The sequence below is a fragment of the Podarcis liolepis genome (assembly GCF_965112155.1).
Source record: "Podarcis liolepis genome assembly, chromosome: 5".
Classification (NCBI taxonomy): domain Eukaryota; kingdom Metazoa; phylum Chordata; class Lepidosauria; order Squamata; family Lacertidae; genus Podarcis; species Podarcis liolepis.
Genome location: NC_139556.1, coordinates 73111310 through 73137469, shown reverse-complemented (window position 1 = coordinate 73137469; position 26160 = coordinate 73111310).

The following is a 26160-nucleotide window of genomic DNA, read 5'->3' as shown; positions in this document are numbered from 1 at the left end:
CGAACATCACAGCGGCCGATGCCAACAGACACCGGCACACTTAGGGATCCGCAGAGTCTTCACAGCTTGCGTAACCGACCTCAGCAACTCAGCATTTTGGCTAATCTACTTTATTTACATATAAACACACACGGAGCACTGCAACATGGCTCCCTCTCTCTCTCTAGCATCAGACAGCAAAGAGGAAAAGAGCAAAGGACAATAGTCCCACTTCATGGAACACAGAAACACAAACATCCTGTCTCCATCACATCCCACTTTGTGGAGTCAAAACATACACCGTCATGTGATAGACAACAATCCTATGACTGCAATCGTGGAGCAGGAATTCTAACAGAATGACCACTGAGAGGATCACATCTGCAGCAGCACAGCTGGATACCTTCACCTGCCACAGCTGCAAGAAAAACACGTCTCTCCTGTATTAGCCTCTACAGCTACAGCAGGCACTGTAACAATCCTATGACTGCAATCATAGATCAGGAATTCTAACAGAGACAGCTGAGGTGGGTGGCACTTCCTGTTTCACCTCAAGCAGCAAAAGGGGATTCGCTGCCCCTGGCTATACCCATAAAGAGTAAGAATTTTGCCACAGCTGTAGCTGGTTTCCAGGGAGGAAAACTATTTATTTGGTAGGCCAGCCCTGGTGGGCCACCAACAAGGCTTCCCTTTCTGGTTGTTCCTTCTGGATGTGACAAGGTGATTGGTCTTAGCTGGCCTTGTTCCTAGGGGAGAGGTGGCAGCAGCTGGGTTGGGCAGGGGCTGGCATGTGTGTGAACCTGGCTTCCGAGTGAGAGGTAGAATGCCCAAGATCTGTGCCTGTAGTGAGAGCATGAATTCATCTTACAATTGCATATCCAGTGTGATTGGTGGGTACTTGGCGCTTTTGTTATTTTATATTGTTTTGGTGCATTCATTGTACTTTAATTGTATCTTGCTCTTTACTGCTTTGCACCCTTTGGGCACTGAATGCAGTATATAAATAAACTAGAGCACCTTTATGGAAGGATTGTGATACATATTCAATTCCTCATCTTATTCTTCCTATTTTGTGTTACTGTGAACCTAATCCTAGCATACTTACATAAGAACCTTTCTTTTAAATATAACATACAATAGCTACTATCTACGGTGGTGGCCTCCAGGGCTTTCATGCACGCAATTCCAAATGTTGGTATATTATTGTTACTTCTCTTTCATTAGATTTATATGGCTTCCCATCCATAAACATTCACTGGAAGGTTTGGAACAAATTCTTAAACACACAGTACACAATAGTGGCTTAAAACCAGCAACAAACAATGAAAATCCTGGGGCGAAAACCCACTTTGCAAAGAAGCAGCATAAAAAAATTTACAGCTTACATTTATATCAGGTGCTGTAGATCTCCCCCATGCTTTTTAATATCTATATGAAGCCGCTGGGAGAGATCATCAGTGGGTTTGGGCTGGGTGTTCATCAGTATGCAGATGACACCCAGCTCTACCTCTCTTTTAAATCAGAACCAGTGAGGGCGGTGAATGTCCTGTGTGAGTGCCTGGAGGCGGTTGGAGGATGGATGGCGGCTAACAGATTGAGGTTGAATCCTGACAAGACAGAAGTACTGTTTGGGGGGGACAGGGGGTGGGCGGGTATGGGGGATCCAGGTGCGCATCCTGGAAGTCATTTTGGACTCAGCTGTCCATGGAGGCACAGGTTAATTCTGTGTACAGGGCGGCTGTCTACCAGCTCCACCTGGTATGCCGGCTGAGACACTACCTGCCCACAGACTATCTCGCCAGAGTGGTGCATGCTCTAGTTATCTCTCGCTTGGACTACTGCAATGCGCTCTACGTGGGGCTACCTTTGAAGGTGACCCAGAAACTGCAATTAATCCAGAATGTGGCAGCCAGACTGGTGACTGGGAATGGTCACCAGGACAACATAACACCAATCCTGAGAGATCTGCACTGGCTCCCAGTACGTTTCCGAGCACACCTAAAAGTGTTGATGCTGACCTTTAAAGCCCTAAATGACCTTGGTCCTGTATACCTGAAGGAACGTCTCCACCCCCATTGTTCAGCCAGGACACCGAGATCCAGTGCCGAGGGCCTTCTGGCGGTTCCCTCATTGCAAGAAGTGAGGTTACAGGGAACCAGACAGAGGGCCTTCTCGGTAGTGGCGCCCGCCTTGTGGAACACCCTCCCTTCAGATGTCAAGGAAATAAGTAGCTATCCTGTTTTTAAAAGACATCTGAAGGCAGCCCTGTTTAGGGAAGTTTTTAATATTTAATGCTGTGCTATTTTTAACACTCAATTGGGAGCCGCCCAGAGTGGCTGGGAAACTCAGCCATATGGGCGGGGTATAAATAATAAATTATTATTATTATTATTGTGGTGCTGTGGGTAAAACCTCAGTGCCTAGGACTTGCCGATCGCATGGTCAGCGGTTCGAATCCCCACGGCGGGGTGAGCTCCCGTCTTTCGGTCCCAGCTCCTGCCCACCTAGCAGTTCGAAAGCACCCCTAAGTGCAAGTAGATAAATAGGTACCGCTTTATAGCAGGAAGGTAAACGGCGTTTCTGTGTGCTGCGCTGGTGCTGGCTCGCCAGAGCAGCTTTGTCACGCTGGCCACGTGACCCGGAAGTGTCTCCGGACAGCGCTGGCCCCCGGCCTCTTAACTGAGATGGGCGCACAACCCTAGAGTCGGACACGACTGGCCCGTATGGGCAGGGGTACCTTTTACCTATTATTATTATTATTATGCAAACACCTCAGAAAAAAATGTTCAGTATGACTTTAAATAAAGGAACAGGCAGTTTCACACACACACACACACACACACACACACACACACACAGACACACACACAGCATTAATGCATCCTCTTAGAGATTAGGGAGGATGCATTTAATAGGTGCAAAAGCTCCCCATGGAGTAGACTGTGACCCTGACAATTTCTTTTGGACACAATGTTCAGAAGGAGGGTGGGGACCCCAGCCAGCTATTTTGTCTGCGTAATAACACAGACAGCGTACATCATCACCCACCTGAAACATTACCATTCATATGTTAGTGGTTGCAGTTTCTCTATTATTAGCCACTGCTGGAGGTCAGTCCCATAATTTTTCTTCTGATTAGTAATAATGTTTGGAGAGGTGGGTTGATTTACTAATTTGAAGATTTCCTACAAAACCTACCCTCCATAATGTATGCGTCAGCATGGCCAGGAGAAAAACAGCAAACCATCTTTTAAGTTCAAGTGATTAGCATAAAGAATTAACCCCCATCCACTTTCAAATATAAATATTTTGTTCTCAAGTGAAAATGTTTAAATGGTTGAGATGCTAATGATGGAAAGCATCTGTGCGTGCGTTCAGCATTCCACTCACGGAGCATCCCTTTGCTCCCAAAATAGATTTTGCTTCAGCAAGTAACAGGTGGTTTTTTTTAAATAGCAATGTGCTGAGTTTTCAGAGGGCAGTAAAAAAACAGGAACCCCCCCAAAAAGGACTGGAAGCAGAAAGATACCCTGCAACTATCCCATTTTAAGTGGCACATCCCAGATCACAGAAGCCAATTGTGGCTTCTGTTCTGATGCCAGAATGTCCATTTAAGACTGGCGCCCTGGCGTGAGTCAGCAGGGTCACTCCTGAAGAGCACCAGAGAGCCTTCTGGGGTTGCTTTGGTAATTGTGAAAGGGACACAACAAAGCGCCTCCGCTCTGGTGTGACCTTTTCATGATCACCTTCTCTGAAGACGCTTTGGCCACTGTAGCGGCAGAAGAGGCAGAGGAGAAAGCAGCGGAGGAGAAGGATAAAATTAGAAGGTGGGATGGGAGCAGGCAGGCAGGCAAGGCAGAAGATGGGTACATGATGGTGGTGGCAGAGAACTGGCGAGTGACAGGGGCAGTGTGCTGGTGCGCAGGGGTTCCCAATTTGCCCTCCCAAATTGTTGGGGAGTGGCATGCAGAAGCACAATCAATAGGGTAGACGAAATAGATTTATTAATTCAACTTTTTGGACTATACTCATTTTTCTCCAAGGAAGAAAATAATCCTCTAGCTTCCGCCCCTGTACTAGATTTGAATAGGTTTATTTTGAGAATCTTCTGGAAACATCTCAGGGCTAGGAAGCAGGTTATAAGTATTTAGTCATTGGTGGCGCAAAGCCACATCACAGGCTATCTAGCGGCATCACCAATGCTTTTTTTCCGGGGGTATGCAGGGGTACGCATGCCCCTAAACATTTTGTGAATCTTTGTACTTTTTTCCATTTATTGTACAGTCATACCTCGAGTTTAATGTGTTTCGGGATGAGCGCGTTCGAGTTGGGCTCCGCGGCAACCCGGAAGTAATGGAGAGTGTTACTTCCAGGTTTCGCTGCTCGCGCATGCGCAGATGCTCAAAATGACTTCACACGCATGCGCTGAAGTGGTGAAACGTGACCCATGCACGCTCAGACACGCCATCACGTCTGACGTTCCGTTCGGGATGCGAATGGGGCTCCAGAACGGATCCCATTCGCATCCCGAGGTACCACTGTATTTATTTTTCCTGATTTGAACTATAAAATGGTGCATTTCTTGAGTCAAAATGAGAGTACCCTTACCCTGGGAACTGCAGTTTCCCCCTCACAAAGTGACAATTCCCAGCACCTTTAACAAACTGCAATTTCAAAGGTGCTTTAAATGTGCGGTGTGGAGCTGCACTGTGACAGGCAAACAGGGGTCGTGTTTTTTTCAGATGACCTGTTTATTGAGCATCCATTGTGATTTGTTTGCAGGGAGGCTAGATGCCATCGTGTCAAGCATTATCGCACACCTCCGAGTGCATTTTCCCATCATTTCCTGTATGGCAAAAAGTCTCATCTCTATGAATCATGAACTCAAATGCTACATGTAGGGATGTTTGGCAACTCAGGTTATCCTGAGCAGTACAACATATATAGGAGGGACACTCCCACCCCTGCTTCCTGTGCTGTCAAGAGCGTGACCCTTTTTCCATTAAGAGGACATTGACTCCACCATGATCAATTCCACTTGCCACCTTCAGGGCGTTTGACTGTTTTAATGTTCTGTCTCTATGTGAGCTTTGTAGACACTAAGCCTTCATTAGGAGGAGTGAGGGGTTGTCTCCATTTTCTGAACAGATATTTCCCTGCATACCTTGGAAGCCTCAGACCCCTCCCTACCTTTCATTGCTCTGCTGATTGCACAAGCCACCACCAACTCCACGCTATTAGAAGGAATATCTCTTCTGCTTTTTAAGAGCTGGAGCTCATTTCTTCAAAAACAGGTAAAAGCATTGAAAGAGCCTGTCACCACTTCTTATAATGGAAACCAGGCAAGACAAACACACATTAAAGTTGTTTAATTATCCTGTGTGTGACACATTCATACAAAAGAATAAGTTTTATGGGAAAGCAGTAGCATATGTAACATGATTCAGATTTTCCCAGCATCAGTACAATTCAAGTGTATACAATCTTAGGGCAGAAGAAGATTGATAATATTGTTGCACAGAACCAGTTGCCTCTCTTCCTTCACAAGGTACTAGATTTACACAATGTTGGTTGGGTATTTCTTTCAGCCTCATAAACCATAGTTTATTGTAACAGGAGCGAGTCTAGGCAAGCCTTGGGGTTTTTCATTCCCCCACCAAGCGCAGCAGCAAGGAAGACTTCAGAAGATTTAACTTCCCTTTTTTATTATTTGCAGCTTATTTTGTCATCTAAATTCAGTGACTGGAGCATACTTTTAACTGTGGGTTGTTTAAATGAAGCTGACTTTAAGCCATGGGTTATTAAGCTGCCAAGGTGCAAGAAACTGTACTTAACATTACCATAATTTAGCGTCAGACATAACACTAAACTGTAGCTCATGGGTAGGCAAACTAAGACCCGGGGGCCGGATCCGGCCCAATCGCCTTCTCATTCCGGCCTGCGGACGGTCTGGGAATCAGCATGTTTTTACATGAGTAGAATGTGTGCTTTTATTTAAAATGCATCTCTGGATTATTTGTGGGGCATAGGAATTCATTCATTATTCTTTTTTCCAAAATATACTCCGGCCCACCACAAGGTCTGAGGACCGGCCCCCTGCTGAATAAGTTTGCTGACCCCTGTAGCCTGATGAAATCAGATGTGAATGCTCCTGATCACCACCTTGTGGACACACTGGAGGAGGGAGGGGAGGAGAGGTGCCCAAGCTCAAGACTTGCCATTGCTCATTCCCACAACACAATACAGTGGTACCTCGGGTTACATACGCTTCAGGTTACAGACTCCGCTAACCCAAAAATAGTACCTCGGGTTAAGAACTTTGCTTCAGGATGAGAACAGAAATCGTGCTCTGGCGGCGCGGCAGCAGTGGGAGGCCCCATTAGCTAAAGTAGTACCTCAGGTTAAGAACGGTTTCAGGTTAAGAATGGACCTCCAGAACGAATTAAGTGCTTAACCTGAGGTACCACTGTAAACCATAATTTATCACAACATCCGAAAGTAGCCAATATTTTTGAGTAACCAAATTTGATTGCACCTCATGTCATCTTGCTTAGCTGATATTGAAGATTACATTTTAGTGTTTTTAATCTGAACATAATTAAGTTGGTAACTGGCTTATCCCTTTGCGTCAAGCATATCCTCACAAGACACTTCATTCAACCAATAAGCTGCATTGCAAATTTGTTTATGATGCCGTCATTATTTGAAGAACTGCAGCAAGGATTAATGAAGACTTCCCACTCACATCTTTCTTTTTGCAGTTGCTGCTGCTGCTGACTGCAGGGAAAGAAATCCCTAAGGGACTTTTTAAACTCAGCATAGACTAACCAAAATGTTCTCAGAGAAGAGAAGCCATTTGCTGTACCAGACTGTCCATCTAACAACAAAAAGGTATTGCTTTCTAAAAGGGCTTCTACTCAACTTAAACAAGAACACAGGTTACCTTCTTGAATTTGAGTTTGTGTTGCTGCTTAATTAAATACGCAGAATTTTCGGGACATTTGCACTGATCAAGGGGCTCCTCCAGATAAACTATTTATTGTGCATTCACCCTGATTTGCTTGTGGAGTATTTACACCTTTTCCCATGAATCATTCATCCATCCTGTACTTTGGATTGCACCACCCTGCTACTTTCCTAACTGCAAAAGAGTAAAATTGGTGCGCTAGGATAACAGAGCACTTTAATCCACTTTAATTGCGCAAACCTAAATTTCCAGTATGTGCATGAATCCCTCCCATAAAATAGTGGCAGCCTGGTGGCAGCCTGGCTAATGCACAATGACCAGTCTTCATGCTTCTTTCCTAAAGGTAAAGGTAAAGGGACTGCTGACAGTTAAGTCCAGTCACAGACGACTCTGGGGTTGTGGTGTTTATCTCACTTTACAGGCCAAGGGAGCTGGCGTTTGTCCGCAGACAGTTTTATCAGGTCATGTGGCAAGCATGACTAAACCCCTTCTGACGCAACAGAACACTGACCACAGAGCAGTGCATGGAAATGCCGTTTACTTTCCCGCCGGAGTGGTACCTATTAATCTACTTGCACTTTTTGGCATGCTTTCGAATTGCTAGGTTGACAGGAGCTGGGACCGAGCAATGGGAGCTCACCCCATTGCGGGGATTCGAACCGCCTACCTTTTGATCGGCAAGCCCAAGGCTCAGTGGTTTAAACCACAGCGCCACCCGCGTTCTTTCCTGTTGTCACCCAAAACTTAGAGTTTTGCTCACATGATAAAGCATAAAAACCAAAAAGCCTCTTATTTGGCCCAGCTTAGGGCTTATTGAAACAGGGAACCTCTTCCTTATTGCACTGTTTCCATTTTCATAAGAAGTTAGAAGCTCCAATGAGAATGTGACTCGTGTTTGGTTTCCTTTGAGTCAGGGGGCACTCAAAAGACTTGTGCTGTTTCTAATATTTGCTTTATTTACAAATAGACAAGCAGGGAATGAGAGAGAAAAAGAGCAAGCATTCCAATGAGGCAGGAATAGAATAGAATAGAATAGAATAGAATAGAATAGAATAGAATAGAATAGAATAGAATAGAATAGAATAGAATGTGTTAGTCCATAGACCATAACAGAATAAAACAACACCATACCAGAAAATACAAACTTTCATAAATGTGAATAAATCACAATATGATATCAATACAAAAAATTGTTGGCATCCATCTGCCTTGGGAGACAATGGAGTGCGCCTTTGGCAGTGGTGGTGGGGGGGTTGAGTCAAACTGTTCGAAGGTTGCAGCACCTGTTGTGGCTGTAGAGAACGAAACAGGAGAGACATGTTTTGTTGCAGCTGGGGCAGAGGAAGGTTGTGCTGCTGCAGTCATCGGCAAGGGATTCCCACCTGGTGGGGTTGATGTTGTCAGCCTTTGTGTCTCAGTTGCAGATGCCTTTGTAATGCAGAGTTGGTCTGCCAACAGGCCTGGTACCTGAAGCCAACTCTCCATAGAGCACGTCCTTCGGGATCCTGTCCTCTTGCATTCTGTGGACAGCACCCTTAACAAACCGTTCTTAGGATTCTTTGGGGGAAGCCGTGTGACCTTATTCCTACTTCTTAACCGTTAGTTCCCATTAGTCTGAATGTCATTACCTGTCTAACAAAATGATGGTCAGCAAGAAACCATAACAACATGCCGCCTAAAGAAAGCCATCTCCATGTAAACCTAATAGCAAAATCTCTTTCAGGCCTTTAAGTTGTTTCCAAAACATGGAGGAAACAAAATGTTTGTATCTGTAAGGGGCATGAATCAGAAGGTAATTACCTCTGAAAGTGCTAAGATTTTAACTTTGACTACAAGTCCCATCTCTAATTAAGAGAAACATAATTAAACGCCATAACTCTGTTTACTCATTCTGTGTGTTTGTTTGTGTGTGTGTGTGTGTGTGCGTGTGTGCGTGTGTGCGCGCAATCCAGTAAGAAACTGCTCTAAACATTTTTGTGAAAACTGAAAAAATATCATAACATCTGTTAAATCTGCTATGACTATAATGATGCATCACATCATGCCTATAAAAAGCAGACCATACAAATATTTAATTTTGCTAGTTTACACAAAAGGAATCGGAGTATTTTTAACCATATTCTTGACTTTTAAAATATGCAATGCTTTTCCATCCACTGGTAAGGAAGCAAAATGAAGCATCAAAAGTCTGTACAGCAGGGGTGGGCAACCTGAAGCCTAATTTCATTGTGGAGGGTAGCTTGGAGGCAGAGCAGAAGAGGCTAAGAGGGAGGGATGTGGGGGAAAGCTGAAACAGGTGGAACAATAGAAGGAGCAATACGGGGGCAGACAGCTCTGGAAGTGATCAGTTCAGACCTCTAGCAAGAGTGATCTGTCTATTCCCTGGCAGCCTGACTGAGTGGAAGAAAAGGAAGGAGTAGTAAGATGAGGGGTCTCAGAAAAAGAGAATAGGGGGCACAGAAAGAGAGAAAAGGGGTGCCTTGGTTCCGGGGTACCTAGCCAGGTTTTTTGCCCTGGGTCAAGCCTCCAGAGGTGTACTGTTGAGGCTCCCAGTCTGTGTGTGTGTACACAAATGCACATAGGGGGGTACCAAACTGGGTCTTTGACCCAGGTGAAATAAAGCCTAGTTTGGCCCCGGGCCACACTCACTTTTGGCTTTTTGCAACCCTCTACCTGCAGCCTCTAACAGAGAAACGAACTCACAGTGGACAAGAAGATCCCTATAGGAAGCCTGTAAGCTGAACCTGCACTCTCTTCACCTACAGGTCCCAGTAATGGGTATTCAGAAGCAGACTGCCTCCAACAGAAGTAAAACATAGCAATCATGGCTACAAGCCATTGACAGCCTTATTCTCCACGAATTTGTCTAGCCCTCAAAGACTAGTAGTGGCCAGCACTACTTTTTGTGGGAACTAAGAGGCCGTGGCTACTCATTTACAGCAAGTGAACCTTCTCTACCACCAGATTATACACAGAGAGAAGTTCTATAGCTCCCAGTTTCAGTGCCCATGGAGTAGCATTTTGACAAGGAGGATATCTTATATTTTACAGAGTGAGAATTTCTTCACCTAGCTACTCTCAAACAAAAATATATAGAGGAGTTCCATAGTTCCCACATTTAAAATTGGTGCCAAAATAAAGCTATTGTGATGTTGGAATTCCAAGTCTGCTTTCAAAAGACAAAAACGGCTCATGAAAAGGAGAAGCTATTTAAGATGTGAGCATACCTCTGAAAATAGACCAAAGTGGTGCTGGATGTACCTTCTTCAAACACCAGGTAAAAGATGATTCATGTACTACAGGCCTCAGTGTCCAGTTTAAGAATGACCATCAACTGACTGGAAAAGAACAGGCTTTAAACCCCTGTTTTGGGGTTTAGGTTGTCATAGTTACAAAAGCAGCTGCAGGAACTGATCGAACCAACAAAACTGGTTTGAGCTGGTTAAGGGAAATGCAAGAGTGAGGTGAACTCAAAATATTGAATCATTAAATTTGTTTTCCTTCTTTGAAAATAATAGAACATGGAATGAGTCAGTTAGTCAGTCACTAAACTAATGAATCTAGTGCTCATCCTGAGATAACTTCAACAGCTGTGTATTGATAACTGTGAAGCAGCCTTCACCCTGGAGCCCTGTTGGAAGACAATGGTTAGCAACGCTACCCATCTCCACATGTCACTAACACTGGGTGCTTCTGACTGCCACTGTTTTTGGGATGAGATTCAGTCACATACCAGGAAATTCGGGGTGTACAATTAAAGCTGATTGGGAGGTCTTGAACAACAAACCCGCTTCCTCAAAAGATTTTGCAATACGTAAAGGGAATGGGAAATGCACTGGAAAGTGTAGGATGATGATGATGATGATGATGATACTATTATAATAATTTATTACTTATACTCCGCCCATCTGGCCAGGCCTCCCCAGCCACTCTGAGCAGCTTCCAACAGGATATTAAAAGCACAATAAAACACCAAACATTAAAAACTTCCCTAAACAGGGCTGCCTTCAGATGTCTTCTAAAAGTCAAATAGTTGTTTATTTCCTTGACGTCTGGTGGGAGGGCGTCTCACAAGCACCACTACTGAAAAGGCTCTCTGCCTGGTTCCCTATAACTTTGTTTCTTGCAGTGAGGGAACCGTCAGAAGGCCCTTGGCGCTGGACCTCAGTATCCGGGCAAAACGATGGAGGTGGAGACATTCCTTCAGGTATACTGGGCTGAGGCCGTTTAAGATAACATTTGCTCTACACAGTGTTGTCTAATCTACCCGCAAACAAATCAGGGTATACATTTTATAGCCAATGTTATCCAATCTGTTCACATAGAAATCTCTGTGTGTTTACTGTTCAAAAGGATGGATGTCCACAGTCTCTGTGTGTTTGAAGTATAAAGGAGATTCAGGTCCCCATCTGCAGGATGTCATCTGCATACTGAAGTGTACCAGTTTAAGGGCCCATGTCTGTTGCACCACATTAGTGTGAGCTCATGAGTTCACTGTGATGTTTTTGTGTCTGACAGGTCATACAGGTGTTCTCCTATTACCATGCATGGACTGATTGCTTCCATTGGTTGTTACTGCGGGGGGGGGGTATATTTGAAACACAAGGCTGAGGCTGCTGGAAGATGGCAATGTTACCATGGTCAATGGCAGTGTTACTATCAGTGTTCACGTGTTAAAGCAATTTCACAGCTGGGAGTCCATAGGATTTCTTCTACACTCCATAAATATTGCACCAATGTTAGGGCTATGAGCCTACTGAGCTCATAGGATTGCTCTGGAAGGGTGTGATCCTGTAACAATTTGTGCAAACAGAACAATTTGCACAGACTAACAACAACGTACACCATTCTAAGCCAGATCAAGATCAAACACATTCAGTTTGAGTTTATCTCTTAAAAGTCTACAAGGTTGCATCATATTGAGGAGAATGACTAGGATCAGGAGCTGGGTAGCATTGTTGTCTCAGAAGACATTGGAAGAGCATGCCTTTCAGGGGTAAAGTCAAACGATCTGAGAGCTACAGTGCCTACTGATGCTGTACAGACCCATACATGTTTGTTGCAGCTGGGGCAGGTGACGGTGTCCAGTTTTATTGTTACAGGTGCACCATGGTGTTTTTCCTCTCAGTGCTCCACACTATACATTTAAAGTGCACCCAACCCATGGAAAATGCAAAGTAGAGAAATTTGTGAACAAATTGGATTTCTCTCCAACAGAGTTCCACGGTGCTTGCTCACAGGCAAGCATGTTTAGGATTTCTTCCGATATCATTCTAAAGCTTACCCTCCACGAATACCATGAAAGCCTGATATAGGAAGCAGCGACAAGAGAAACTGATAACCTATTCCTATTGCAATGTGAAATAGATTTTACATATCACTTTGAAATCTTCTCTTCCCTTCCTCTCGCATGATTGAATCTTGCAACACCACATCTAATCCCTTTTAGGGCTATCACACACTCTGTTAATACCACCACATCTATACTAACCTCATTTACAGTTAGATTTTCATCTTCCAGGTTCAACCGTTTCCATCGGGAGAGCAATCAGAGGATCTGGCTAACCAGCTATATCATTTGTAATTTACGTACTCAGAAATTCCCATGGTGAATGTGGGAGTACATTATTTCCCTTGCACTGCCTTCCGTTTCTCTCACAGCGGAAGCCCTAAGGACTTCCATAAACTTCTTACTGTAATTTGGGACACTTTGAAAACAACAGGGGAAAAAGCAATACGTTTATTTCATCAGAAACTGAAAATGTCCTGGATTCAGCTACCCTGTTCTGCTAGCAGAAGCCAGCGTAAGGACTCCCACTAGTGCAATGGGAATTTCTCCCTTCTCCTTCCCCCTTACTTTCCCCAAATCTACTGTGGAGGGTCAGGCAGACCCACAAAACAACCTGCAGAGGTGGAGGAGAGGGGAGTTCGCTATGCCAGGCAAGCAAAACCACTTGCACTGATGGAACAATTTCCTTAGAGCTACACTGAGCTCTACGCTTTATGTGTTCCCGAAAGAGAGAAATATTCTGAAAGGAACTGTTACTGTCACACAAACTACAAGTATTTCATAGGAAGGTGTGATGTTCGGATGTGTGTGTACCTGTTGAAAGGAACAGCCATTGCACAGTTAGCAAAGTCACATAAATAGCCGAGATGGAGTCCAGAGAGAAAAGAAATCCTTTATTGAGGTCACCGATTGGAAACAGTATATAATTTTAGGAGAAAGGAACAGAGAAATTTTGTATTTCTTATTTTCTTACCTCAGGCCTGATACATAGCAGAGAGACACTAAAGTAAATGGGGGGGGGGAATCCCTTAGAACTACACAGCCAATCAGGGGCCATGCTACCTTAGCAAACATCATGCCAGTCTTCCTGGTTCCTAAGCAACCCTCCCACCCATTTGGGCTAGTTGACTTTAATGTTAGCAGAATTAACCCTTAAGCTGCAAATGGAATGATTTGTGCTGTTCCAGCATGCACAAGCCCTATACATGTGCAGCCAAGGGCCAGATAGGCAGAAAGATGAAGGAGAGTTTCATTGAACCCCATATAATTTTTTTTCATACACACAGCTGTGCCTCAGTGGGCTGAGGGAGATGCAGATTATGCCCACATTGGCCACATTGTATTTATTATCTGAAGCTAGTGCAGCAATTTAATACAGAAGCCACACTGTTGGCAACAAACAGAATAGTTGCCAGAGATGGGCTGACAGAAACATGTGTCCTTCATGCATTTACCATCTGGTATTTAATTCAGTTACTGAATATACAGTACATATTTTGGAAGCAGCCATCAACATAAATGGTTTATCTCATTGTTGAACTATGTATATTTATCACTTAATCTGTCTCCAAGGAAGACAGTTGTGAATCATATGCATTTATCCTCACAACAAATCTATAAGATTTAAAAAATTATTTTTATCATAAATATATATAAACATAACAAAAGCCAATCAAATTCTGCATTGTTTAATCCTCTAGTTCAGCATTGAGAGACCCTGCAGGGACTAGCGCAGCCTAGGGGAAGGCTGCACCAGCCTGCGTGGTGTTGGGAGACACGTGTGATGTCACATAACGTGTGACATTTACATGACATCACACGTGACACGCGCTGCGCTCCCTCAGTCTCGTTGGCAACTTGGTGCCTCTGCCTAAGGTTGCAGCAGACAGGGTCCTTCTCCATGTGGAGATCAACCAAAGTCACATCCATGCCATAAAATTAAAGCAGTGGTGGAAGTTATAGCTCTGTGAGGGGTAAACTCATGATGCCATGTCTTAAATTTGTGGTGTGCATGTGACACTAGCTTCCACAGAAGATGGAATTTCAAGCAGTGCCTGGTTAGTAGGTCACAACTTTGTGGGTTTGTGGGAGAGATGCTCCCTGAGATCATCAGGACCCAGCATCCTAGAGATTAGTAAAATAATGCTTTCAGATTATGTAATTATTCAAATCAAAGTAGCTCCATACCAATATTGTAATTGCTGCCTGCACACACCGGAAGCACCAATACCTGTTTCCACTATCTCTTCCAGCTTTTAGTGGAAGTGCTCAATTGAACATGTTAACCCCCATTTGCCTGCCAAGTCATGTGGAATCCATTTGCCTTCCAAGTGGGTTTTCATCAATTGCTTGAGGCTGGTCAGAGCTCTGCAGAGAAATTAACAATCCCAGTTTACTGTCTTCCACTTTGGAACCTTTGAAATTTATGCGAAAAAGTGAGATAGGAGGGAGAGCATGAATCAGCACTGAAATTCCTCAGGATGCAAACTCCTCTGAAGGAATGAAAACGTCCAGATTTCATTACTGAGGATGGAGGCTGCCAAACGTGCCAAACATCTAGTCACATGCTGAGGAAGTTTGCCACAGCTCAGGAGGAAACAGAAAGTTTTCTCCTGACTGCATACAAAGAATTTCCTAGTAGGTTCATCCTAGGAATGTTGTACTTGACTGCTATGTGTTTCACATCCCACATATAACAGGGGCTGCATTCCCTCTTGGGCTACATTCCAGGAGCCATGTACCCATGACAGGTGTGGCAAAGATGGGAGTGGTCAACACAACACTCTCCCTACTCTAGCCAGGCTAGTCAGATATGTTCCTATTACCATTCAAGGACACAATCCAACCAGATAACATCACTAGAGAAAGGGCAGTGGTCTGGTGTAACCTAGGCGCAGTTCCAAAGCTTAGTTAAAAGAGTCCTGAAGGACCACATTCCAGCAGTCCCCATCTGAGGCTGTGCACTCCTGAAGTACACAAACATAATTGGGTTGCTGCTAAGAATTCAGAGACCATGTTTTCCTGCAAGTAGAGAGTGCTCCAGGCTCTGCCTGTCTTGGAACAGCTAGATGTCCTTCCCTTGCTTTACGAGCTAAAGGATACTATCAGCTCTCAGGAATGTGGTAAAGTGCCAGGACAAGAATCCCAACAGAAGTGATGAAAGCTGTTTCTAACCCCTCTCTCATGACACACCACCATGCCTCCTCTTGCAGTGTTGGGAACAAGGATTGGTGCTACAAGACATGCACAACTCCAGCACTGCGATCTTCTAGAACAGGCATGCTAAACCAGTCCTAACTCCTAAAAAAAGCTCAACAACTTAAATCCTTAAAAAAGCTCAACAACTTTGGCCGGCCCTCACCGTATGTTCACTTCATCAAATCTGCCCCCTTTGAAAAAAGTTTGGTCACCCCTGTTCTAGAAGAACAAACGAGACTGCCATGACCAGGGCCAGATTTAGGTTTGATGAGGCCCTAAGCTACTGAAGGTAATGGGGCCCTTTATATGTCCAGCTGTCCTTTGTCAACAACAAATAGTTGCTGTTTTTGTGTTGAATATATGCTATAAGGTAATTTATGTACCTAAAAGTATCTAAAGCCATTTTATTTTTATTTTTTATCTTATATTTTGGAAATGTACATCCAGGGGGGTTTTTTCCTTTAAATTTTTTGGGGGGCCCCAAGAGAGTGGAGCCCTAAGCTATAGCTTATTTAGCTTATACATAAATCTGGCACTGTCATGACTGTAACAACTACTGTGGAGAGAAGAAAAACCATGCTGCATCTGCAGCAACAGAACCAGACACCTTCACCTGCCCCAGCTGCAACAAAACATGCCTCTCCCATATCAGTCTCTACAGCCACAGCAGGTGCTGTAACTCTCCAATGGTTTGACTTCACCCCTGAAGGTGCAGTCCTCCACTGTCTCCCAAGACAGACGGTTGCCAGCAACAAAGCTATGAACTCTGCTAACCTTGAGAATGACTGTTAAGGAACTGCATTTGTCCAAGCCATAATGGATAATCAGCAATGCATTTAAATAACTTTTTTTAAAAAAAAGGCACAGCAAGAACTTTATATCATTTTGCACAAAGTCCACCAAGCCATGCAGGCTCCATAGTTTCATGATGTAGACCAGGTCTGTATATAAAAAAGAAACAATAGACTAATCTGCACACAGGGGGAGTAACAGAGAAAATTGAGATTTGGGGCTTGCTAAAATCATAGTATTTGGGAGTTCTGCTGGCTACCTCTCTAGATCCAATGTGGGTTAGTACATTGGCCTTTTTGTCTGAAAATATAAGCTGTGCCTCCAGCTATGCTCAGTCTGTATATTTGTAAATAAACTCATGTATTACAAAGCTTTGTGTGCCTTAAGCGTCAAGTGACCGCCTTCCAAAGGAAGCTAAGCCTGCACAAACACTGTGTTCCCCTGGAACTTCTCGCTGCTCAGAGAAGTGGGGTGAGCATAACAGCCTAATGAGATTGTGATGGAATGGAAAATGTTACATCCTGACACTGACAGGCATGGTTTCCATCCTCTAATGCAGCTGCAATTTCTTTTCTTCACTCTTTATGCTTTGCTTCCTGGTACCTTGCCAGCATCTTCCACTACAGGGTCACTTTTCGTTAGGGATGGGGGAGAAATTCAGTTCCAGTTCACATTGAAAGGCAAGCCTACCTGAGCCACACATTCCAAATAATAGGAGAACCAAATGCAACCATCCTTTGACAGCCTCACTTCTCTGAATGTTGTAGTGCAATTCTCCAGCCAAGCAATGGCTACAAAAATGTGTATATTGGGGTAAAGCATGCAACTAAAAAAAATGCATATATTAACAAAAACATCATACAAAAGGGAATTATACTGGGGAAAATTGAGTTGTTATTCTTGCTATTGGATGCTACAAGTTATTTAAGTAATCTTGGTATATTTATAGTATTGAAATGGAGCTTTTTGTATGTTGTTATATTTTTGCTATGTTATTATGAAATTGTTTTTGTAGCGTTTGTCTGAAATGCATACCTGTTTCTTTGTTCTAGGCCTCTTTGAGCATGAATTTTTGTGGGGGAAGTGGCATACAGATAAAATGAATGAATGAAAATGCATGAATTATGAAAATTTTGCTGAAAAACATACAATAATGCATTATATTAGGTGGAACTGCATGCAAACGTGTGTGCATTAGGAGACATTTTTACTAAAATGTTGGTGATTTTCTGTGATTTCTTTATATAAAAAAATGCAGATGGATGTGGAACTGTGGAGAGCAGAATTTAAGATTGGAAAAATGAGATTCTGAAATTGACAGATTCACCCATTCCCTGGTAGGTGCAAACAAATTTCACTTTCCCCTCCTACTATCCACTATAGCTAGACTTAATAACTGAGCTCATGCTCACTTTTCCTTGAACCCTGAGGCATTCCCTCGCCTTCTACTTCCTCAAGCTGAACTGGGTCACTTGGTGGTCCAAAGAAATATATTTCTTGAAGTGAGAGAATACCTGTACAGCAAGAAATAGCACTGAGAAAAGTACTTTTGCTTCATATCAGACTTGCTTTCTGCCCCGTTAGGGCTTCAGCTTGGAAAGCTTCTCAGTCAACATCATTCTCACAGAAGAACCTAACACGAGAGTCCCTGCTGCTGCAACCAAAGTTCAGTGATCTCCACCATGAGAGAGTTCCTACACCTGTTTTTCCTTTTTGAAAGGCAGCATGCTTTTTCCAGTTAGAATATAAGAAGGTAAGAGTCCTGAGGGTTCAGACCAAATGCTTACCCAGTCCAGCATTCTGCTCCCATGTTGGCCCAGGGAGGCCCCCAAGTAGGACATGAGAACCACGTAGCATCTCATGATCCCCAGGAACTGGTGGTCATAAGCATGCTGCCTCCAAAACTTGATGTAGTAAACAGTAGGATAATAGGATTGTTTGTGCCCCACAAGCATCTCTGGCACCTGATCCAGCAGTTTGGATTTGTCCCAATCTGGGTTTCCCCAGCCATCCTGGGCGGCTCCCCACAGAATATTAAAAACACGATAAAACATCAAACATTAAAAACTTCCCTAAACAGGGCTGCCTTCAGATGTCCTCTAAAAGTCAGATAGTTGTTTATTTCCTTGACATCTGATGGGAAGGCATTCCACAGGGTAGGCGCCACTACTGAAAAGGCCCTCTGCCTGGTTTCCTGTAACCTCACTTCTTACAGGGAGGGAACTGCCAGAAGGCCCTTGAAGCTCGACCTCCATGTCTGGGCTGGACAATGGGGGTGGAGACACTTCTTCAGGTATACTGGGCCAAGGCCGTTGAGGCCCCAAACCAATTTGAGGGGTCTTGCACAGTGTTTATTGAGAGTTTAAATCTCTAGTTAAGCATGTGGCCAAGAGATGGGGGAAGAAAGAGGTCCACACAGGCTTCCCACTCCTTTTGACCACCCCAAATCCCTCTGGGTAGTTTCAATCCAATCTGAGGCAATCTAGGGCTCTCTCAACCCACTCCAGCCAATTGACCATCTGCCATGAATGCTGAAGTTGTGCCCTATATTGCAGAGTGTTCACTGTGCATGGAGCAGGAGTTGGACAAAGGTATTCAGTGTGAAGACTCTCACCCATGAGTAATCACAACCAGTTGCAAAACATCTGGACTTAGCTAGCTGCAAGATCAATTAAAGCAAGCAACAAGCATACCCAGGCAAGCAACCGTGTGGCAATAAATCTCCATCTTTTCCTACACTTGCCACACTCTCCTGCACCTTTCCTACACAAATGCCAAAAGTATTACATGGCCCATTGTCATCTCTCACACACAGAGCACACTTTCCCCAACCCAAAAGGGCACCACAGGCTAATGTTATCCTGCTTGTGTGCACACTGCCAATTTCAACACCATGCACAACTGTAATAATTTTTCTCTTAAAAAACCCAAAAACGATCCTGCCTTATCTAAGAAAAATCAGGGCAGCTAATAGCTGCAGTATTCCCCCCCCCCCAGGCTGAAAAGACTTCACACAGTTATCACAGCTAGTTCTCTTTCAGCCATAATCTGCCAGCATTATGGAGGGGAAAGGTAGTTATCTTTGCAAAGTTACATTAAGCTTTAAACAATGCCCTGCACATATCTAGCTCATCTAACGGTGTGTGCAGTGTTCTTTTTTTTGGGGGGGGGGAGGTGATTAAAAGAGCAAAGAGTCAGAAAGAAGACCACATGAAAGATGCAAAAGTGGGAGGAGGGAGAGGGATCAAACCAGCAATATAGTCTTTTAAAGTGAAAAATCGCAAAGCACAGCGTACAGCCATTTCTATTAACAAGAGATAGTGCTACAAAAGTGCTTACATCCTGTAAAACATTTTTTACTGCAGATATTTCTCCATGGCTTCTCTATGTTTCTCTTTAATGGGAGTGGAGGTTCAAAACAATGACACAAACAACTACTGCAGCACCTGTGTGGCATCTGATAAGGTGGACTGTGTAATGCCATTGTAAATTTGTTGGTCTCCAATGTTTTCACTAGCATCTGTGTTACAACAATGCCACGGCTACAGGACTCCTCTGGAACACCTACTTATGGGCTTTTATCCTGATTTGCTGGTACAAAGCTTACATGAGGTTAGACTATGGCCTTCTGTGCACTATACATTTGAAGTACTGGATACTACTTTAAAGTATTGGGAAGTTTTTAATGTTTGATGTTTTATTATGTTTTTAAATTATTATTATTATTATTATTATTATTATTATTATTATTATTATTATTATTATTTATATCCCACCCTCCCCAGCCGAAGACGGGCTCAGAGCGGCTAACAACAATAAAAGTAACACAGCATTCTAAAATCAATTCAAAATCAAATTAATGGCAACCATTGGACTAGAGTTCTGTGAGGATTACCAAAAGAGGGGATCAGACTGTGCCTTGGACAAAGGCTTGGTGGAACAGCTCTGTCTTGCAGGCCCTGTGGAAAGATGTCAAGTCCCGCAGGGCCCTAGTCTCTGGTGACAGAGCGTTCCACCAGATCGGGGCCACAGCCAAAAAAGCCCTGGCTCTGGTTGAGGCCAGCCTAACTTCCCTGTGGCCTGGGACCTCCAAGATGTTTTTGTTTGAAGACCGTAAGTTCCTCTGTGGGACATACCAGGAGAGGCGGTCCCGTAGGTATGAGGGTCCTAGCCCGTATATGTACTGGAAGCTGCCCAGAGTGGCTGGGGCAACCCAGCCAGATGGGAAGGGAATAAATAATAACATCATCATCATCATCATCATCACCATCACCATCACCACCATCATAATTTCCTGGCCTTTGATGCCTGGGGTGTTTGTTTACAGGACCAATTCTATTTTCTATTCCCATGACTATAATTTGTGTTAATTGCTTTTAACATTGAATGTTAAATTGCTGTAACCCACCCAGAGACCTGCTGCTGAAGGGCAGGTAATAAATTCCATTTTTGTTGTCGTTTAGTCGTGTCCGACTCAATGTTTAAAATAATACAACCATGGCTTCCTAGGAACTGTAGTTTATTAAGGATGCTGAGAGTTGTTAGGAGATCCCTGTTTCCCTCATAGAGTGACAATTCCCAGAGCCATTGATCAATCAATCCCTCTTCCCAGGGAACTCTGGGAATAAATATTTGCCCTGAAATGCTTGCAGGTGTTTTATACACCTTCCCAATAATCCTTCAATGATCCCACTCTTTTCAGCAAGAGCTGAAGGTGGACAAACTACCCCAGAAGGAGTGTGATGTGTCCCCTCCCCCACACCCCATACACCCCTAGCCCTTTGGGGCAGCAGGTTTTTCTGACCTATGGGAAGCATTTTTTTAAAAAAAACACACCAACCAAGAGCATCTTTGCTGCGTTGCCTTTCTCGCACTCTTCACTGAGGACTGGTTCACCCCAGCTTGCCTCTCCACCAAAGCAGTTCCAAACATCCTTGGTCACACGTTGGCATGGGAAATACCGTGTGAACTAGGCGATAATGGAAACAAGCATTTCTGTCACAGCCTTGTTCTCTGTGCTTCCGACCATGGGAATTTCCCCTTCCAATTCATAGGAATTACGGTTAGCTTCTAAACCACAAGTGCTCTTTAAATCGGAACCAGGGACCGGTTCTGGGGAAGGAAGACAACGTGAAAAGCACTTTATGGTTGCCTAGCAACTATAGAGAGACTCCCAGCCCTTCCTGGGAACAACTCTAGCACATGGGTGGTGAGGAGGGTGGTGGTGGTGGTTGTTGTTATCCTAAAAGGCAGGTTCCTGAGCTTTTGTCATGCTGGCTGGAGCTCACAGAAACACAGGAAGCTACTGAATCACGATCAATGGTCCATTTAGCTTGGTACTGTCTACACTGACTCGCAGGGGCTTTCTGGGGTTTCAGACAGGGGGTATTCCCAACCCCACCTGGAAACATTGGTGATTGAACCTGTGGGCTTCTCCACATAAAGCAGATGCCCTGTTACTGAGCTATGGCATTTCAGAAACAAAGAAAAGTAAGTGGGAGTTAGAGTAGCTGTCAGCAGTGGCTGACACTGGTCTTGCCCAGATCCAGAACTGCCCTCTTGCTCTCTCACTCTCTGCCCATTTAATCGAAGCTGGAGCTATATGGGTTGTTTCTTAATCCACAGTCCCTATTCTCCAGCTGCATATAACAGCTTCAAGAACCCTCTCCCACTCCGCTTGTGGATGTGACTGAAAGTACATTTCAGGCTGCTTTCAGGAAGGGACGCCAACTGGCCCATCACTGCTCATTGTCCCATCAACAGCCATTCCAAGCAGAGGAGGAGAGCCATTTCTCCACTCTCTGCAGCTCACGGCAACATGATCCACACCCTACTGAGGATAACCAGGGAGCTATATTTAAAAGTTGGCAGCAGCCTTGCCAGTAAGGACACAGGGGCTCGTTTTTAGTCCAAATATGGTTAAGAATGTTTTAGCAAAAGCAGTATTTTAGGCAAAATTGGCAGAGGCACTGTCTCTGGGGAGTGGTAGCGCCACTTTGCACATCTAGAGACCTCTACCAGGGAATATTAATGTTCCATTTTGAGGAAGTATCCCCGCCCCCCCGCCCCCCGTAAAGAAATACATTAGACAAGCCGGAAAAGAATCAGGGCAGCACTGCAAAGAGAATTCCTCACACATCAAGAGGTGGGCACAGGTTCAAGTCTTTCCTCTCCTCTGCATCAAACCCACAGGGATATACTATATGCAGAAAGCTGGATCCAAATGCCAGAACAGATTTTTCAGCTCAGCCCCGAGTTTCGACAGGTGGGAACAAAAACAACAAAGCACATGGATTAAAAGTACATGGATTACAGTGGGGGCCTGGCTCCATTACCTTCCAAGCTATGTGGTATCATTTGGCTAAAACTGGAGGGTCAGAAGGTGGGACTTGTATATTTCATTAAGGGTCCCTCTACCCTTCCTCCCATAATTCCAACTTCCTAGACTTTACCACCTGAGACTAAAGAGGAGAGGCAGTTCCACCCCCTGGGCTGGTTGTGAGTCAGGAGGTAGGCAAGTGGGGTCCGGACTGAAGGCAGACTGAGCTTGGTGGGCCAGTGCACATTTGCCTTAATAGACCAGCCTCCATGGATGCTACATGGTGTCTGTGTGGAGCCCTGAATAGGAGTTGAAATATACTCAAAGTCGAGAGTGGATTTCATGCTCTTTATTCAGCTCATAGTGGTGAGGAGGAATGGAAGTTCCCCCACAATGTCTGCTTTATATACATTATTTACACAATGGGCCGCACATGATTGGCTAATTCCGGGATTCTCCTGTAGGCCAATCAAGTTGTGGATTCACGTCCACCTGGAGCTGGATTGGGTGGCTCCTGCGGACCAGTCATACTGCTGCATTGTTCTAGGACCAATCAGACTGCTGCATTCTGAATCCTATTGTTCTAGGACCAATCAGACTGCTGCATTTTGGATCCTATTCAACTCAGTACATAACAGGAGTGCTCATCCTAAGGCAGGTGGAGAAGCTCAGGCCCAGGAGTTGACTCAGGCCCTCCTGTGACAATGCCTCTTGCTTGTCTGGCTGGAGAGAGCTGTGCCTTTGTGTCTGTAGAAACCTCTGGCCTTTGCATGGGTAGAATGTGCCCTGCTGTATAAAAGTAAGGGTTGCCTCTATTGCTCCACCCACTTTTGTCTCTGGTCCCACCCACCACAGGGATGCAACCCATCCACCTTGAAAGTTGCCTGTAAGAGAATAGAACCCTCCAGCTGAGAAAGGGTTCTCCCCTTCTTTCAAAGTCTAGGGATTCATGGCAACATTTTGTTGCAGATTCTCACTTGTAGATTTTAACGCAGAAGGGTTTTTTCCAGGACTCTGCTCTTGTTCTGCTTTTCAATGATATCTGATTTTCCCCTCTCTCATTATTTGTTCTTTTATTGTCACTTTCACAAAGGGTTTGCCATTTTTAATTAGCAGAAAGCTTTCCCTGAACTGAGTGAGACAGAAATTTACGATGATAGCAGTCAACGCTTTTCCTCCTGACAAGGAATTATAACTCCCACACAATAGAAAATACATTTCCCTCATCGTAAGATAAAGATTTCAATGTTTCGACACTAAAAATGGCATCATTTCTTTTTATTTCTCTCTCCACAGAAACATTAGCATGTCACAATGCAAGTTCCAATCTAACGGGCTACAGCCAGAGATTTTTCAGAAGGGGCTCAAGAAAGATAAATGGTAAATCACAATAGAGGCCAAGCTGACTTTTTTGCTTTTTATAGAAATTGGGGAAACGGGAGACACAACCTCTGCTTGCAAATGTATTCCTACTTTAAATTTACTGGAGTTTTCATTCTGAAGAATAAATTGGGCTCCAGATTGTTTTCATTCACTTGTTTTACTGTTCTCATTTCTGTTAATCAACACTCTCAGGTTTCCATCAAAGGAATGGGGGCTTTCCCACCCCCCCTTCTCCCAGCAGCCCCCTGTGTCACCCCAAATTTGTATGTGAGGGGTTGGAGACTCTGCAGGCAAAAACTGGCAGCTGGCAAAAAAAATGATAGCTGGCAAAAAATACTACCCTCCTTGCATGAGTGAAAGGTAGGATAGCCATGTGTCCTCTAGATGCAGGAATCCTCAGTTTCATTAGCTTTAAAGTTTAACTATAAAGAGCCAGAAGAGGGGGGAAGTGGCGACCTGAAAGTTGGCCATCAACAGTTTGCACCTGGGCAACAGACTGAGCAGGCACATGGCTCACCTGGTCACAGCCTTCCTTACTATGACAATATGTATTGTGTTAAGTTGTGGGTGGACATATCAGACAACACAGCGATTCTTCAAACAGCTCTTGTTTATTCACAGGCCAGGCCAGAACTGAACTGAAGGGTTCAGCCAGTCTGCTTATATAGAGCTCCACTACAATGCAACAGTAACAACTTTCTGTAACTATCCAATCACTGAACGTCACTTTCAATTCCTTATTTGCATATGTGGATCTGAGTGAAAACTATCTACAGTATCCCCATGCTGGCCCAGGGTGAGAACTTCAGTACATAGCATATTGCATTTCTATTTACATTGTAGTAACTATTTCTGAAATATTTGCAGCTTTTCGTGTAAATTGGCATGTGCAGATTTTAGGCAGTTCTGTGTCCTCTTTTGTCCTATTTGTTTATGATGAATTTCTTCTCTCTCTTTTCTGTTCAGAGATACTTGGCGATCCTTGTGGAAGACGGACTCGGGACCTAAGCCATGGAGAATATCACTATATCCTTGAGAATGTCACGGCTTAGGATCTGGGTAATCTGAAGGAATCTCTGCTTCTTCATCAAAGCTCCCATTTAGGTAGTCTGTGGAGGCTCTCCTTAGGACTCTCTTCCCTCTGATTTGAGGTAGGTGGTGAATGTATAAAAGGACCTTCTTGGTGGTGGCATCTTGCTTCTGGCCCAGGAAGGTTTGCCGGCTGAATGCCATAAACCGGACACCCCCCCCCCCCCGACTTCCCTAGATTTTGTAAAAAGCTTCAAGCAAAAGGAGTGTCAAAGTGATTTGCAGGGACACTGGCATACAATAAACTCAAATAAAATGAAGCAAATATACTAAAAATGTTAATCAGTACAAAACACCCAGCATTTCATGCTATTTAGAGGTCAGTTTTAAGGTTTTGGATTCCATTGTATAAGGTTTCATCTTTTATTGTGTCAGCTACACTGAAAATACATGTATATGGGGGGAGAGGTCTAACTCAAGGATGACTAACACCCATCACAAAGAAATATTTCTGCCCCTTTCCAGACCCCAATGGTTTGGGGGTAGCATCAGCAGTAGCAAAAAAGGCAGAGATTAAAGTAGACACAACACAGATGTGGGCAGAAAGGTTTAAATCTGTCCAGCCTTTCATCCTGATGGCAATGCACTTTGCCCTCTCCCTGGTCATCAGTTCCAAAATCTGATGAGCAGGGAGGAAGTAAAACATAAAACAAACCAACAAAACCACTCCTCGGCTCATCTATATGAATGAATTGAGGAAGAGTTGTGTGTGCGTGTCTCTGTTGGCTACACCCACCACTGACATGTGACCTTCCTTGGAGGTTTGGCCAAGGGTGAATGCAGAACATGAGCCCAAAAAGTCCACACCCACTCCCCAATTTAAATATGCAATTAATTATTTTGTACCACTTGGTCCTTCCTTCAGAGGACGTCAGCTCTCTTGACGAATTCTGTACAGGCCAGGCACTTCACAGGACCTTGCAGTCTGTATGTATCCTCCTGGGAGGGTTGGGTTGGGAGTAGGAATGGGCAAATGTCAACTTCAGTTTCTTTACCTTTGCAGCCCCTCGGTGTGGGTGAAATGCAGCCCTGTGACTAGAGATGTACTGAGCACCTGGACAAGAGAGAGGGCAAGTGGTCTGGTGCTGTGGAGTAAAGAGCAGCCCCAAGTTATCCAGGCTGAGGAAGTGGAACTACATAGCA